At 38.3% G+C, this 16937-nt stretch overlaps 1 long non-coding RNA gene across 1 annotated transcript in view; it reads right to left on the bottom strand.

The window, feature by feature from the left end:
• Positions 1–3758, bottom strand: part of LOC139127663 (uncharacterized) — a 155244-nt gene extending 151486 nt beyond the window's left edge. Inside the window, exon 1 of the long non-coding RNA XR_011551072.1 lies at positions 3405–3758. This is a non-coding gene — a long non-coding RNA (uncharacterized lncRNA). The remainder of the gene's footprint in view (positions 1–3404) is intronic.
• Positions 3759–16937: the final 13179 nt, after the last annotated feature.

Here is a 16937-nt window from a genome sequence, read left to right as displayed (position 1 = left end):
TGGGATCGTGGTTTAAGTAAGAGAACAACCTCCCCCTCGGTGGTTCTTGGTTTCGAATCGCCTCGGGCCTACGGCCCTCGGCGATTCGAAACCAAGAACCACCTCGGTGTCGGTGGTTCTCTATTACGTACACTACAGTATCTAGAGATTTTGCATGAGGTTGCAGGTTATGTGTTGACTCACAGCAAAACCAGGCTTTTACTGTCTGACCTAGACTGGTTCCAAGTCTATGGACATTTAAAACTGAATAAACTGAAGGAATAATGAACTTCAGCAGACTGTTACGCTAGGCTGATGATGCTAAGATCGTGGCGTGAACGCTTCGCCGAACAACTCAGGCAAGGTGACTTGGGGACAGTCCAACCTCAGGCAAAACCTCAACCTACTGTACTTTAAGTATTAACGGATGACAGCGTACACTCTCTACAAAATTACAGCCTGAACAAACTGCAAGCAGACTGTCATATTAAGAGAGCTAAAAGGGGGACTCACATACATTATGCGTCCGATGTCCATTTTGGTTGACCTCGCTGACATCTTCGACTTCGACGCACGTCCCGGCAATATGGCAGCATTGCAGACGATGACTAGGACGAGGGAGAACACATCTCCGAAAGTTGGACGTGTAAATAATGACGAACTCAGTCATCTTTGGTCGTGTAGGTACATTACTATGCATCAACAATAGCTGAGTACTCCCTGGGAATATGTGAAAGCTGCTAGCTGTCCATCACAACGGCTGCAGACAGACGCTGACCGGTTCTCGATTCTGCTGACATATGATATTCACAACGCGCGCAGTCTGCTCAAGTCTTGATCACGTGACCAAGTTAACAGTTGCCATGACACACGGACGCGTTCATCGTGTCTCGACCCGGGTGACCATAGCTATGCATGGCAGGGCTGTGTGTGACCGGCGTTATACGGCCCACCACAATATATAGTGGTGGGAGGCCGTATAACGCCGGTTACACACAGCCCTGCCATGCAGAACCACAGTTTGAAAGGTAACATTCAGTGTGTACGTGATGACATATCAATTATTGAAGTGAATACAGACTGATGAAGTGATGGACATGTACACAGTCACTAGTGGTTCTGTAGACGGCGAGACCCGCTGTATGGCAAATTTTTAATGCATAAATTTATCGGCCCCTGCGACTGAGAGTTCGATGTCACTCCATAAGCTTAGGGCTGGCAACGAATACACCGATACGTAGGACGAATTACATCAGAAAATAGAAACACAGAAATATGAATACCCCCCCCCCCTCAACCAACTATGACGAATTGCGTCCCTCGGTGAAATTTTATTAAACAGAACCCCCCTCCCAAACTTGGAGAAGTTGAACTCCAATACGTATACAAGTTTTTACAGATACATGAAAAAGTAAAGACATTTCAAATCCTGGTTTACCCTGATAGATTATCATCAGTTGCCTCATGATGGTTAAAAAAAGGTGAAACGAACGGAATGAAATTCAAAGTCACGAGTCACGACAAAATGCATGTGAATATAAAATAACCAGTATTAAACCGTATAGTATTGCTTGATTTGGATGAGTATGGTTAAATGTCAAGGTGGTCACATTTTGAGTGTATCAGCAACAAATATCATACATAATTGATTTACATATAGGGCCTACTGTACTTTGGTCATTTTTGCATGGTTTCATGTAATAAATGTTTATTTTTCTCTTAAAATATTTACTTACTGTATATTTAACATTTATAAGAGTAAATATATATTATCAAATAATCTTTTATATGATTAAAAATCATGTTATACAATTTTTATTTACAGTGTCAAAATTTTGTTTCTGCAATATTGTGCTGATCAAATGATTACAAAAATTTGTGTAAAAGGAAACGAAAAAAATAATGTAGAGATTAAATTTACATTTGGTTGAACGATACAAGAAATCTCTGTCGCTTAGGTGTTTGGACTATGATAAATTATTTTTAGCAATAAAAGATATCGAGGCAGTTAAATGTTTTGTATACATTGTGGGATTAGCTTTTTTATGTTTTCCTAAATAATCAATACCCTATAGAATAAAGAGTAGACGTTTCCCATTCTTGATAAAACAAGTATACAATTTTTTTCAGGAAATACAGAAAGATCACTAGTACTGATTTAGTGTTTATGTATATATATATATATATATAATATATATATATATATATATATATATATATATATACATGTATATATATATATCGGTATATAATGTGTGTGGGTGTGTGTGTAATTACACCATGTTTTAATCTATAGAATCATTTGATACCTGGAGTAAATGTTTCATTACAAAAAGATGGAGAGCACTCCTCCTCGGCCCCTTGCACATCCACACGAAGCTCTTGTAGTCTTTACCATTTTTTTGTTTTGTTTTTTTTTTTACTTTTTAATTTCAATTAACAATTAATTAGAGACAATCTTCTGTTTTAGAACATCTCTGTCCTCTAATTTTATGTCATCTTCCTGTGCTCACTACTCCTTATTATGTAATCCGATTTAATGAAAGAACATCAGGAACATGTCTGTGTTCTATACAGGACGGATTGATTTACGCTGACTTCACTGTTGAAATTTGCGAATAGTTGTTCTGATTTTTTGTCAGGGAAAATGGTATGTTTTGTGGTCGTATATTTAGCTCTTTCGAGTCCTATCATTCTGGATCACTCGCATGGGATATTTTAATGAAGCAAGTCCTTATCAATTCGACTGCAATGCTTCACATTGTATCATGCTTGTTCAGCAAGTCTGACAAAACCCGAAAGACCAAAGTCCACTTCTTTCATTTTAATTGTGACCAGTAAGCAAAATGGCTTGTTCCTCTTTTTAACTTAGTGACATCGCCTACGAAAGTTACAGAAACACTGCTTCAGATGTTGAGCTTATCTTCAATGTCACTATTATTTTGTACTGTGGGACGAGCGAGGAAGACACTAGAAGCATGTACTCAGTTTTACACAATGGCTACTATAGTCTTTACGGACAGACCGACAAGGTGTGAATAGTATGGACAATTGATATCTTGGGGGTCTGGAAGATTGATGAGGTAGCATTATTTTTCGTTCCTGACCCATTGTAAATTTTTTCAACTCTCCCGTTTATTCAGTCGTCAATCCTTCTCTGGCTGATTTTTTTGACATTTGCTTGATTTTTTTTTTTTCGAAAATAATCCAGACCCCGGGATATCAAACAGTCCACACCTTAGTCAATAGCCTATCTCGATCTGACGTCACTAGCCCTGCCGTATTATACACCAAACTTGTGCAAATTCTCTATGCATGTCAGGTTCAACTATTCAGGCACTGAACTCATTGTTTGAAGATAAGCCTCTATAACATTTGTTGCCATCACGGGGCTGTGAGATAGCGTAGCAACACATGTAACCCACCTCTTGGTATTTGTCCCAAGCTGTACTAGGACGCCATTATTACTTTGGTGTTGGTGTGTAGGCCTGAGTCTGCTCTGCTGCTCTGCTGATGTTCCGCAGTCTCAACACAAGCACAGTCGATGTTACATTGCACTGGTTGCCTCTGTGGAGGGACCGTGCCGTCAATAAGATATCCAATTAATCCTACAAAGTGTCTTTCAGTAAATTTCCATCAGCATACGCAACTTAAACCGGAATATTAGTTACTCTGTAATACAGGGTGTAGTCAAGGTGGTCAGATTGATAACGGAATTGGTTAATTATTAATATTTAACAACAAATAAACAAGGTGGCTGTCGAGACTGATAAGGGACCATTTCGTCACATGACCTGAGCTGACCCCTTGCCATGTCATTCAATCAGGACAGCAATAGTTCTTAAATGAAACTTGCTCAGGTTCTCAAGGATTAGTACCATTTTCCTGATCGATATATTCCACGGCCATTCATAGACATTCTCACAGCTCTTTGTTCAATTTATTTCTTAGAAAGAGAAATGTATTCCAACCTGAATACCGTAAAATATAAAGTATAAATTGTTGGTTTATAAAAAGTAGTCATTTTATAGTTTGAAAGAAGAGCAAATATAACTAAAATAGTATCATTATTGGAATGAGTTCAAGGCCAATCCTTTTATCGATAAAAACTAGCAACTATACATTGTACTGCTAACCTCTATTTTTCTACTTTACCATGACACGCCGTAGTTACCCAGACTGCACTTGTGGGTTCTCGTCTGGGTGCCCGGATGAGAACCGTAAGCGCAGTCTGGGTAACCGGAACCGATTCTAGGCTAACTTATGCACCTATCAATGTTTTCCACCAGTGGGAGTGTGTGACTAACATGAGAATTTGACGCTTTTTACTATCCATGTCAAATTCCCGACTCTTTGGCAATAAAACGATGTCAAATACCCGCTCCATGGATGGGGGAAATAGAGGCTTATACACTGGTTACAAGTTGATGATAAAAGCGGCAAAAATTGTCCCATCTCAGATTTAATTAAACTGTGACTTTCTATGGAGGATGGTGTTCTCTACATGGCTGTGTACAATCGTACACATACACCAGGGAATGGGATTTGAAAATGGCTGGCGAGCTGCAAATCGCTCCCCTGAAATTAGTTGCATGAGTGGTATGAGGGTGACTGAATGGCTTCCCTGAAAATACTAGTATAGAGGGAAGTGCATTAATAAAAGTTATTATGAAAACATTAATCACTATGTTTTTTGTAATGTATAGAGAAGGGAGAAAATACCGGATGTGTGTTTTGATCTGATGTATGGAATAGGACAAGCAGTGTTCTCCCACCAAAATTGTCATAGCATATTGATTAACTTTCAACATTTTTCAAAAATAATATGCGTAAGTTTGGCCTCTCTTGCAATTCATGGAGAAATAGGTGAAGTTATACCTTTAAAAAGACAAGTATCGTAACTTTTTCATGATTTTTTGTACATTCTTTTCAAAATAGTATATGGTATACGAATTAGACAAAAGCTACTAAGAGAACTGTTCTGTCGACAAACATGCTGTTTCGGTTTAAACGAAGTATCTTTTTACCTCCATGGTTTTGAACTACGCCCGAAACAAGGACTGGATTTCACACGGTAGCTCAATCGTACTACCAGAAGTCGACAGTCAAGTTGATGTTTCGTTACGTTGTTTGCTTGTTTGTGGCCCGCTAAAACATCCTGCAAGCTCATTGGTCCTTCAACCAATGCTCACAAGGCCGACTGTCACGGTGATATATCGATGTGATAACAAGTTTACATTTTATAAAACAAAGCGAACTTATCATAGCTGTTACGTCGAGGTGCATGATCGGTCGCGTCGTGTACATATTGTTGGAGGCCGAGAGAAGGGCTGCAAATTGTTTTCACAGCTAGGTCTCATTTTACGACAGACATGCAAAAACTCACTGTCATCCTGTTCTGTGGGCTTGTCCGACTTTTTTATTGTTTTAAGCTTTCAAAGGGCCGTGAGACCTAGCAATCACTCAGGCCAAACTGTTCGATCACAAATTATGCATTCATTTCCTCGAGTGGCGACGTGTAGTGCCATTTATGTCGTCGGCAGCTTCTCCACGCTCGATCTCGATATCGTTTCGACAGATATTAACCCATGTTTTATCGGTACCACTTTAGAGAGTTCAGATATATAAGTAAACAGCTATCCAAATTAAAACGGAGCAAATAACTCGAAACATCATGTTGTAGTCATGATTGTGTTGTTTGCTTGCAGAATTCTGCCTTCGAAGTGCAAGCACTGTTTAATAGTACCTCCACAATGAATATAAACGAATTAATTACAATTTTTTTGAGAGCGACATCTTTTATGATCATAGGCGTTCAGCTTGTCTTCTGAGTCTGCTGTACAGTACTGTCGACAGTACATCAAGGCAGTAGAACAGCTGTATTGTCCATTTGCTTCATGACAAGGTTAAGTTTCAACTACGCTGAAAATTGTCAAGCATTTGACACATAAAAGACACCATTATAAATAATACACTATACAGGGATCGGAGGGGCCTTTACGTTACCAAATCGCACAGTGGACTGGGTAGTTTGTAGTGAAGTTTATGCTGTGAGTTTATGCTACATTACGACGTTCTGATAGGTAGAATAGTCAAAGTATCAGAACGTCGGAACGTGGCATAACCTCAAAGCACAAACTACACAATTACAAACTACCTAGTCCACCTAACGCCTGTGCTCTGAATAGCCATAGCGTTTCGCAAGTACAGTCACAGAATCCCGCTACAGCAGATACGATAATCCATGGAAATTCATACAGAGAATGTACAGGCTATAGTGTGCACGGTGTCTTTGTCAAGCTTGCGATGACTGAAACGACACTGAATGTCTCTATTCCGTGTCACTTTTCATCTGTTAGATAATCACATCTCGATGGATATTTCTGACAAACGAAATACAGAATTAACATGATGCACTAAAACTTCAGTTACCCATTCAAATCTAGAATACATTTTCATTGCATACCCTATACATAAACGACACGCTACAGAACACGATTTAAAGTTCCCGAAATACGCTGCATTACCCGAAATACTACTTGAAATACATGCCTATATTTGCCTGTATTGTTCAAATGTCATCATTTTGTCAGGTAAATTTGCTAGAACCATCGCCGATAGAAACCGACAGAAACATAAGGCATGTGAGATGATAATATTTTCGATGAATAATAATAATAATAATAATAATAATAATAATAATAATAATAATAATAATAATTAATGATAATAATTTATTTATAAAACGTAAATTTCAACAATTAGTGATAAAGACGCTGAATAAAATTTACAGCTGGAGAAACTGCACGGCTAGTGAGGTTGCAAACAAATAATGAATGTATTAAAAAAGTACTGACTCTTGATGATCTTCGAATATCGTTTACAGAAATGTGAGATTTTGCAAATGACGCAAGAAGGTCGCAGATTTTGCATTCGTGCATATTCTTTGGACTTCACTCTCTGGCAAACTGAGAACTGTTTTTTACCAATGTATTGTCATCATTGTTTGGCTGTGGAATATTGCGACTCAAACACTGATCACGCAAAAATGTAATCAAATCATCAGTGCTCAATGTCATTTTCAAAAAGTTTCAACAAACTTTTAAAACACCTCTCTGACTGCACCATTAAAAATAACTCAAGGACACTGTCGATTTTTATCGGGTTTTCCTGTTTGAAACAGTCGTGCTTTCGATTTGCACATGTGCAGTACATATTTGTGGGGGACAAGATTCAAAACGTTTGAGATTACCAAAAACTTCAGAAGCGCATATACTTTTCGCCTTTTTCACCTTTGGCCCAGTGGATCACCCTATTTTCAATTTTTGAAATGGAGGGATCACCCTATTTCGATTTTTTTCCCTCTTTCCAAGAGGGGGATCGAGGGTCAACCCCTTTTTGATGTCCGCACAAACAATCCAGTCCAGGTCGAAGAAACATACTACCATGATTTATATAAATGCATTCAGGAAATTACAACATCTTGCGTATACTCCTTGATTTGCAGCTTAACCGATAGATCTGAAATTGCATGATTTCTGATGGACGCATCATTTCTCGATGGCCTAGACACAATGTGTCACACGCTCAGTGCATGGAACAAGGTCAATGATCATGTTATCAACCACAAGCCTTGCAATGGAGATATGGCGAATTAGTTCTGAGAGAGCAAAAAAATTACAGCTATGTAAAAAGTTTGGCTGAGGGAGCTAGCCGGCTTCCCTTTAACCCTTAGAGTGCTCTAATTTACCCACCAAAATTTTAGTGTAACATTTTCCCAATTTTTATTAATTTTTCTGTCACATGTTTGATAATTTTGGACCAAGTAGAAATCACATTTCATTTTCTACGATTTTTTTACGAAGTTTTGGCAAAATATGCCAAAAAAATTGACTGTGGTATATTTTATAAAGCCAACAAATATTGACTTGGGCGCTCAAAGGGTTCAATACACAATATACTACCGGTATATTGGACCCGTAAATGGCTATGTCAAGTTTTCATCCATAAGCGTTATAGAATATTCATATTTCAAACTTTTCATATAAAATCCCCCTTCCGTCAGTGTGTAAACAATGTATCCAATATACTTTGGCGATTGTTGAAAATTAAACATGCTTAGTCGAAAGGTACATTCTAAAATTAGAATGTTGCATCTAAGTTGACGTTGATACATCTGGATATCGTGCATGAAAGTGATTGTTTGTAAAAAAAACAAAGCCACACAGGCACAACTCCGCCAATCCCTTTAATATAAAACAAAGTATTTATCATGTCTCTGTTGTTCTGTAGCCGCGCGAATGCATGAGTACTTCAGTATGCCAGTTTTACACGAAAGTATCTCATGGGCCAGTTTTGGCCGGCTTTCCACACTGTGGTCCTCAGTCTGGCACATTGCAAGTTTTTGCAAAATTGCAGCCTTACCTGTCTCATAATATCGCATATCATATTTGCAAAGAACGATAAATTGAGAGATTGTGAATTCTCTGTAGTATTTTAATCTCTCTCTCTCTCTCTCTCTCTCTCTCTCCCTCTCTCTCCCTCTCTCTCTCTCTCTCTCTCTCTATCTCTCTCTCTCTCTCTCTCTCTCTCTCTCTCTCTCTCTCTCTCTCTCTCTCTCTCTCTCTCTCTCCAGGAATTTCACTATGAAAATCACTTGACAAAACTCGGTTCGTGAGAACGAATCTTCTTCGATGAGAAAATTTAGTTTATCGAATGCAATATAAATCAATAAAAAAAACTGGAAGATATTAATTTTTGTTCGTTTCTTTATTTTTATCAGCTCTTGATTTTCTATATATGGAAACGAGTGAATAATTGTTTCATGATTGGGAAAAGTTTACAATGATGAGTGTCGTAGCATGGTAGATTGCTGGTAGTATAAAAGCATCATTTTTGTATGATGTTTGTCCTTGATTGTTGTTATTTTCAAGCCATTCTGGGATCAAAGTCAGGATTTCTGCGACATACTTACGTTGACTCGGACAGCCGTGACCTCCTTACGCATTCTGACAAGTGATGACTGCACGTGCACCTTTATCTTTCCCATGGTTAACGCACTGCCCAGTCAATAAAGTCCTCTATTGACCTAATCGCCTAGGCACTGTTTCAGTGTTAAAAATATTTTCCCCTAACTGAATTGTACTGTACAAAGCACTGTTTTTTTTCAGCATTAGTGTCCAGGGCTTGTACCAAGCACCCCCTGGAGGATAAGCTTAAACTTTTTATACTTGTTACAAACATGGCAAACGATTTTAGCCCTGGAGTAACTTTAAATTTACGATATCCGAAATGTGAAAATTAAATACGAGCACAAAGACTGGTTGGAGCAATAACAAAGATTACATATAATGATGCAAACATGCTGTAGAGCAGTTTGTCCTGAATCCAGCTGATGTACAATAGCATCAGCATTTGCTGGTAGCCCTATAGAAACTAGACGATGAAGACTCAACCACCCGTTTGTTTACTTTTCTCCTGTGTAAGCTAAACTTTGCACCTCTTTAATTGTCCCCATAAACTACAAGAGTTGCTAGATATAGCAGTCAATCCCTTAGTGAACGTGAAGTGGCTAATGGAACTAATGTGGGATGATTGGATCTTCATAGTTTTCGAATTTCTCAAAGTGTTTGATGGCGCATAGCTGAATGTTGCAATATTACAAATTACTCATAAAACAAGCGTGTGACTTCAATGAAAAGCAGATGAGCTTATATTTGCAGATTGAACCGACATTACTTCGCCATCCAATTGTTATGAGTTTCAATCGTGTTAATTTGGTCAATTTTTTACGGTATCATGTCAATGCCGGAAAGTATAAAGCGAAGTCATTCCCAAGCATCTAAACTCACACCACTGGCATGACTGGGGTTAGTGGTTGATAAACAATGGCAAATGATATTAAGATACAGTGTCCTTACCAGCTAGCCTCGTCCTTCATTGGCAATTTTTTTTTAAAACCAGATATGAACTGAAAATGCTCACGTGTTTCATTATATATTGCAGTTGTGTAAAATTGAACCTTTGCCACATGTTTACAACTTCATTGAAAGTATTATGATCAACATAATGAACAATAATCACTGCTGATTAGGTCATGAAGTATACAAATATGTAATAAGCTGAAATAAAAATATTAAAGTTCTTTGACTGCTGTCATTGTATCTCCACTTTATATAGCAAGTGTAATTACCATTGGCCAAGTCCTTCAAGCCATATATGCCGAGCTGTGAAAGCTCATTTGATATGCAAATTATAAATTAGCTGACAAGAAAATGTGAAATGACTTTCGATATTGTTTTAACCTGGTATAATCATCAATGTACATAGCATGTTTTGCCAACTTTGATCAAGTAAATCTCGGTATATATCCCTAATAAGCAAAGTTCATTAAATATGTAAATTAGGAATGGCTTAAGTAAAAATGCTTAATGATTTTCAATAATGTTGTATGATGGTATATGCAATAAAAGTAGCAAGTTTTGTAAACTTTGGTCAAGTCGATTCAGATCGATATATATCCCTAATTAGGAAAGTTCATTAAATATGCAAATTAGGAATTGGCTGAAGAGAAAATGCTTAATGACTGTCTTTAATGTACATAGCAAGTTTCATCAATCAATGCAGATAAATATCTCAAATTATGAAAATTCATTTAATATGCAAATTAGGAATTGGCTGAAGTAAAAATATGTCTTTTGACTTTCAATAATGTTATATCACAGTATCTTTGATGTATACAGCAAGTTTCAACCACTACAATCAAGTTAATTCAGATATATATCCCTAATTAGGAAAATTCATTAAATATGCAAATTCTGAATTGGCTGAAGTAAAACTGTTAAATGACTTTCAATAATGTTGTATCATAGTGTCTTTAATGTATATAGCAAGTTTCATAAAGTTTGGTCCAGTCAATTCAGATATACATCCCTAATTAGCAAAGTTCATCAAATATGTAAATTAGGAATTAGCTGAAGTAAAAATGCTTTATGATTTTCAATAATGTTGTATTATAACATCTCAAATACATGTAGCAAATTTTGTCAACTTTGGTCAAGTCAATTCAGATATATATCCCTAATTAGCAAAGTTCATTAAATATGCAAATTAGGAATTGTCTGAAGAGAAAATGCTAAATGACTTTCAATAATATTGTATCATAGTATCTTCAATACATGTAGCAAGTTTGGTCATTTTGATCGTGTCAAATCAGATATATATCCCTAATTAGGAAAGTTCATTAAATATGCAAATTAGGAATTACCTGAAGAGAAAATGCTAAATGACTTTCAATAATATTGTATCATAGTACTTCATCTTCAATACATGTAGCAAGTTTGGTCAATTTTGATCGTGTCAAATCAGATATATCCCCCTAATTAGGAAAGTTCATTAAATATGCAAATTAGGAATTACCTGAAGAGAAAATGCTAAATGACTTTCAATAATATTGTATCATAGTATCTTCAATACATGTAGCAAGTTTGGTCAATTTTGATTGTGTCAAATCAGATATATATCCCTAATTAGGAAAGTTCATTAAATATGCAAATTAGCAACTATCTTTCACGTCACCCCTTAATGGTTCCCACTGCTGATATATCTTGGTGTGATCAACATTTGTAGCAAATCTCATCAAATTGTGTGCAGTTGTTTTAATGTATATCTGTTTTCTCTAAAATCATTAATTATGCAAATTAACAAAAAGTATGCAAGCCACGCCCACCAAAACCTTTTCAGTTCTAGCCATTTGAATTCTGAAGATGTCTACCAAATTTGACTGAAATACGTTCAGCCGTTTTTGAGATAATGGGGATACAGACACACGGACACACAGACACACACACACACACACACAGACATGGCTAAACCATATGCTCACGTGTGTGAACACGTGAGCAAAAAAGGTGTGGGCCTCAAAGTTGAGAACGAACTAGATGAAGTCATCATTTCAACATTCAGCAACCTGATGAGTGTAATCCTACGGATAGTAAAACATGGCTCGTTTTAAATCCACTGGGAAGAACTTAGCGTAAAAATGATCCATTAGCCGAGGGAATCAGTTTAAGTGCAGACCAGACTGTGACAGGCGCTATAATCATAAACTTTGATGAGGAGCAGAGTGATATAGACTTGGATTTCCTTGGTGAAAACAATGATGAATAATTCGCCACTCAAGCATCATATTGTGATGTGAATTCAGTCTATTGTGATGTGCATTCAGCATATAGTGATGGCCATTGCTTATATTATGATGGACGTGATCCTATGTGAAAGCGTATTTGCTCTTTGAAATTATAAAGGAACTTCAATGTGACAAGATTTCGATCTCACGAGAGAGCGGCAAGTCTCGGCCGGGGATTAAAGTGAATGTACACCAAGTTCCGAAGTCGTCCTCTCTGGTAAAACGATAGTAAGGGTTTAACTGTGTACTTGAAAGGATGGTCAATAATGGAAAATTTAAAAAAATGAATGCGGCCACGTTTTCTTTGCATGAACATGTTCACGTGATTATTTTGAACTTGAAACAAAGGATCACAGGGTGTCGGAGTGTCGATGGAGTGTCCTACAATGGCATCATCTGGCTCCCTGATTAACCATTTGTGGGGGGGGGGGTCATTTTAAAGCTTGTGATATAAAATCTTAGTTTTAGGAATATCGAAAATTTAATTTTCTCCATAGAGTTAACAGAGGGATGACGGTCATTTTGATTTTCAAATATCGGACAATTTTATGTAATTTGTCTCTCTAGTACCAACTTTTGCGCGATGACCCCTGGTATTTATTCGTAATTTGGTAAGGGAATGGTTAAAAGTTTCGCCGAGGAAAATTTTAGCAAACTGTGTAAGTCTTTCACTTTCGAGGCACATAATGTGGAGACTGCACACGTTGTGTGGGATATGAAAACTGCTACATGTAGAGTGCGGCGAGTATTTTGAACATAATTTACAATACGATTGCATTTCTGATAGTATTCCGTGCTATACAATGGCGGCTTGCTAATGTAGGCCTACCGTATAGACTGAAAGGTCCGTCGCTCGAGGATTCCCCTATGATACCCTCCGTAGGTGGGGGGGGGGGGGCGTAGTGGGCATTTGCTTTGTTATACACCAATGTTTAGAGGTTTTTCAGATGAACCCATTCGGGCAGCACATCCCTGTATACCTTTTCTATGGGAGTACCCCCCTGGCGTAAAGTGGAGTTTTGCTGTGAGTTTATGCTACGTTCCGACGTTCTGATAGGTAGCCTTACGTAAGATGGTAAGGCTACGCATCAGCATGTTATCAGAACGTTGGAACGTACGTAGCATAAACTCACAGCATAAACTACACTTTTACAAACTACCCGATTAATATAACTCCTCTCGGAGTATGGTACTCAAATTTCAAGAGTGTACGGAACACAAACTATAACATGGTAGGCCTACGGAACAAAAACTATGACATGGCCCCCGTACGTGAAAAAATAAAAAACAAGAAACAAAAACAAACAAACAAAAAAACTGTATGCAAAAACATAGACCCTTGAGCGACACCCTCGCCCGGCACTCTCGCTCCACTGAGTGGATAGAGGGACACTTGACAAACTCAATGAGCCAGCTCCATGACAAACTGTACCAGAAAAGCAAGCGCCTTCCAGGCTTGACCTGACCTCAAATGACCCCTATTACCCATAGCCCCCTGCTTTGTATGCAAACATACAACATGGCGGCGGCCGCGTCTCCTGGATTGCTTCAGACCACAGTCCTTCGAAAGGGACTGTGTTGAGACCGCAACTGCTAGGTATCAACGATTTTCGGTCAACGACGCATCAATATCCCTGGAAGGGAAGTCGTAAACTTACATTAAGGACGAGGAATTTTACACGAGATCTATGTTGACTTGAGCTTTGGCGTCGCTGAGGCCTGAGCTAGCTGCAAAATTGTAGCGCTACGGTGAGGCGGTCGGTGAATTTTGGTTTCTGCGACCTCGCTCACCAGTAGCGCTACAAGGCCAATGGCCCTGGGAGTATCATATAAGCGCGTCGTACTCGACCAGGCGTTTTGATGTGGAATGCAACATATTTACTGCATTTGGTCGTACCGATTTATCACTACTGAAGACTAAACAGTATACTGCACTAACTTTGTCATTTATGGGGTTTGAAATTTGTTCAAACACGACGATCGCGTTCCGAAACATTTCTGGGAGCCGTCATTACGAACTTCCGGTAATGGCGGCTCCCACAAACACCGACGCCCCACGCTCAATGTTTTCAGAACGCGATCGTCGTGTTTGAACAAATTCCAAACCCCATAAATGACAAAGTTAGTGCAGTATACTGTTTAGTCTTCAGTAGTGATAAATCGGTACGACCAAATGCAGTAAATATGTTGCATTCCACATCAAAACGCCTGGTCGAGTACGACGCGCTTATATGATACTCCCCAGGGCCATCGGCCTTGTAGCGCTACTGGTGAGCGAGGTCGCAAAGACCAAAAATCACCGACCGCCTCACCGTAGCGCTACAATTTTGCAGCTAAGGCCTGAGCTAAGCCTAAGGTAGATACTGCTGTACACTGATTTACTATTTACACATAGCTGGGGCTGCGGCCATTCGAGTTACTCTGTCGCTAACATTATAGTTTACACAATCAGTCTGAAACATTGTTCAAGGCATGAAGGTAGCATACTGCACACTCTGAGATGATTGAATTGCATTCGTTGACCTTGGCCGTCTAGAACAGGTCAGCTGCAAAGCTGTGAAGCAGCCCACGCCTTTTGATGTGTCAGGACTTCTGACGTGGGTGTTGGCTTTGTTGTTGTTGTTATTGTTGTTGTTTTTTGGCGACCTGTAACGCTGCCATGTGACACCTGGGTTGTGTTTTCCTTCAAGGAGGTACCTCCCTGCTTTCCCCATGGAAGTAGATGTGAAACTATACCTCCATGCTCGCCCTGTGGAGCATGAAGGTAGCCCAACAACTACCAGAAAGTCCACAGGTGTTCAGAGTGTTGAGTGTGCTACTTTGGCTACTCGGCTCCCAGAGGACCTCTTGTAGTGTTCATCAATTACTGTGCAATAAGTGGTATATCAAAATATGTATCACATCATTTCCAACTTTACTTTGAAGGTTTCTTATCTTGCTGATTGACACCATTCTAGGGAGGCCACAAGAGAAAGTCATACAGCAATGCACCACAACATGTACAGTACTCCCTAGTTTACAATTGTATCTGCATCTTTTAACAAAGTTTACAAAACTGCAAGGGTCGAATTTTTCATCTCCTTGATTAACATTTGTAGGCCTTCATATAGTCAAATAGCATAATAGCAAAATAGTCTGAAGAGCATTATTTGTTTTCATCAATTTAATGCAGTCCATGCATAACTTGCAAATCCAAATGTGGCCAATGGTGTTAAAATAAAGTATTCAGAAGTGTGACAGTTTCACTGGAAAGCATTTACTAGTATTCTCAACTCCATCATAACAAAGGCAATGCTGCAATTTCCTTTACATCTCTTTCTATGATGCTTGAAATTTAATCACAGTCTTGGTGTTTTTCTTCCAGTTTATTTAAAAAGAAATCAGAATTGTGGACAAGTTGGGAGTCTGCAGAAAGAGTTGTATCACATCAACTTTTCAAGAAAATGGACAATGCTGTATCCCCAGGTATAAATAGACCACAGGTGAGAAATGTGTCTAAACCTTTGTCTTGATATATACAGTATATTTCCAATAGTTGACAAGTTGTTGATGATAGACAATCAGAGAAGTAGAGGCAATCACAGATCTGTTTTATTCCCTCAATGGTTAACTCCTTTTACCACCATGGTTTGGCCCAAACCCATTGTTATCAAAGGTGATTGTGGACTTGCAAACTGGGAATGGGGACAAGTGGGTTAAAAGAAACTTTGAAAGGAAAATTGTTCTGGGTCTGATTAAATATGAGCATCTGCATTTGTGTGTTTGTGTGTGTGTGTGTGTGTGTGTGTGATATTCACTTGTGATAACTAATGTGTGTGTGTGTGTGTGTAGTGTGTGTGTGTGACATTCACTTCTGATAATTAATGATTGTTAACTTTTGCTTATCACAGTTAAATACATTATCCTTGTCATTCAAGAGTAAAATCAAGCCACCATTGAAATTTTTGGGTTAAAACAGTAAAGTGTCTCATATTTACTTTGAAATATTAAATACTAGGTACAGAAATGGATGCAAGGTTTGGTTTTAAAGCTGCATCATCTGTAACCTGTGATAAATTTGCCAGGATTTTTGTCCCGTTCGTAAATACAATATATTGTTCTTGTCATAACTTGTCCTCACAACCTGTATGTGTGTAATAGCCAATGCTATTGTTGACAATTACCTTTGTCAATACTAGCGAATTTTGTGACGTCCTACCCTCAGATTATTACTGATAATGTATCCGATTATATCCAGCATTGTGGCCCCAGATGTTTTCTACCGTACGTCAACAAATTAACAGGCATCGCCAAGCGCCAATTCAAATTTTGTTATCCATGTACTTTCAGAAATGTTCCACAATAAAATAATAGCAATAATGTGCCCCCTCCCGGCCCATAGCTTCACTTCCTTCATTTACATCGTGCAAAGTTTGCCTTCGTCCGTTATGGTCAGACAGGGGTACATCATCAAGGCCAGGCTGGCATTAATTTATCAACAAAAACATTGAATATTAAACACTGTGTGTTGTGTGACTAATACTTTGTGTTTCAGATTACTTTAGGAGGAGGCTGAGAAAATGAACTTGTTTTCTGGAACAAAAGTAACAATTTGTTAAAAGTGACAGCTAGTGTATCTTGTAATGTACAGGAAAGTGTAATTTTTCTGTTTCACAACACAAGAAACTGAATTTGAAAGTTTCTGTGCAGGTTTTAACCTGTTCATCCCCATTTCCCTGTACACAGATCCACATTCCCCACTGAAAACAATATGTATGGGCTAAACCATTAT

This window comes from Ptychodera flava, unplaced genomic scaffold (assembly GCF_041260155.1).
Source record: "Ptychodera flava strain L36383 unplaced genomic scaffold, AS_Pfla_20210202 Scaffold_34__1_contigs__length_2629520_pilon, whole genome shotgun sequence".
NCBI lineage: Eukaryota > Metazoa > Hemichordata > Enteropneusta > Ptychoderidae > Ptychodera > Ptychodera flava.
This window is presented reverse-complemented; position numbering and strand designations above follow the sequence as displayed.